Source organism: Astatotilapia calliptera, chromosome 13, assembly GCF_900246225.1.
Source record: "Astatotilapia calliptera chromosome 13, fAstCal1.2, whole genome shotgun sequence".
Classification (NCBI taxonomy): domain Eukaryota; kingdom Metazoa; phylum Chordata; class Actinopteri; order Cichliformes; family Cichlidae; genus Astatotilapia; species Astatotilapia calliptera.
The window spans coordinates 31,827,821-31,829,402 of record NC_039314.1 but is presented as its reverse complement, the minus strand read 5'-3'; the positions used below and the strand labels follow the sequence as shown (position 1 = coordinate 31,829,402).

At 42.7% G+C, this 1,582-nt stretch overlaps 1 long non-coding RNA gene across 2 annotated transcripts; it reads right to left on the bottom strand.

Moving 5' to 3' along the window:
* Positions 1-441: 441 nt before the first annotated feature.
* On the bottom strand, positions 442-1,296 carry LOC113035131 (uncharacterized). 2 transcript variants are annotated; one of them, XR_003274290.1, is made up of 3 exons: positions 1,264-1,296; positions 958-1,014; positions 442-548 (listed from the first exon to the last, which is right to left on the bottom strand). It is a non-coding gene; the product is annotated as an uncharacterized LOC113035131 (long non-coding RNA). The 2 variants fall into 2 exon arrangements; XR_003274291.1 differs by lacking the exon at positions 1,264-1,296 and adding an exon at positions 1,099-1,257.
* Positions 1,297-1,582: the final 286 nt, after the last annotated feature.

The window sequence follows — 1,582 nt, the reverse complement described above, 5'->3', positions numbered from 1 at the left end:
GGACGTTTGATGTTTAATTTTTAACTCCTTCAAAACCTGGGCAAACACCTTTGACATAAAGTTTGTTCCCTGATCAGTTTGAACAACCCTGGGTAACCCAAAAGTTGAAAAGAATTTTGTGAGGGCTTTCACAACGTTCTTTGCCTTTAATGAACATAATGGAATTGCCTCTGGAAAACGAGTGGCAGCGCACATTACCGTTAACATGTACTGGTGACCTGATTTTGTTTTTGGCAACGGGCCCACACAGTCCAACAGAACTCTCTCAAACGGCTCACCCAGCGCTGGAATCGGGTGAAGAGGCGCTGGCGGAATCAGTTTATTTGGCTTTCCCACTACCTGGCAAGTATGACATGAGCGACAATATTTCACCACATCTGATTTTAGTCCAGGCCAAAAGAAGTTACGTAATACACGGTGATACGTCTTTTTGACCCCAAGATGTCCAGCTAAGCAGGTGTAACCCCTGGTCAGCTTCTCTTTCCAGCGCTGTGTGAATAAAACTCTCTGGACTCGAAGTGGGTAGAGCTCAGGCGTGATTTATTCCCCTGCAATAACATGGGACATGAATAACCATGGGTTTCAGCAACAGGATTCCGCCCAAACACAGCGAAAGCTTAATTGCTACTAACTATAGGCTTATGATCGTATAGTGGAACTCTTAGTTTTCCCAAATAAATAAAAACAAATATTGATTGAAAAATAAAATGGCAATAATACTTATCACGGAAAATAAAATAGAAACATTACTGCGTTGTGGTTTAGATAACAAAAGAAAAATTTATTCACTTAAATGCACATTCATGTAAATATAAATAAACCAAAGCCAAAATTCCCTTTTACGTACAATAGTAAATGGAACAATGCTGCCATCTACTGGGCAAACTTAATAAGCAATATGTCTTAAACAGAATTAGCCTGCAGCTCAACCATATACATGTTTCAAAGTACACATACCTGCAATAACATGGGACATGAATAACCATGGGTTTCAGCAACAGGATTCCGCCCAAACTATTGAGAGAAGTTTCAAAATTATTAGACACGACAGCCTCCTCTAGCTGTTAGCCGCTAGCTCCACGTGTCCATTTTTCTTACCGTCTAATCTATTAACTGCAAAACACGGTCATAAACCTGAAATCTACTCAAATACTACCGTATGGGCAGTTCATGCAGTTAGTGCACTGTCATATTAGCTTCAATGAGGATTTTCAAATATGTTTTAAACTCATGCTCTGTGAGAGCGGACGGAGAGGAACTTACCACAGCGAAAGCTTCATTGCTACTAACGATAGGCTAACGGTGTGTTCACACCGAACGCGATGGACGCGAATAGAGCGTCAGGTTTACATGTAAAGTCAATGGAAAGGCGCGATGACGCGCGATTGCGGGTCCCGCGAAAATTCGGAAGCAGATTTGCGTCGCGAAAACGCCAAAACGCGTGAAACGCGCGTCAGTGTAGCGCGTCTGGCGCGTTTGACTCGCGAATAAAACCACGCGCGTGAGTTTTTGTGTTGCATTTTGTGCATACGCGCGTTTCGCGTCTACCGCTCAAGTTGGAAAAATCTGAACTCCAGCGTCA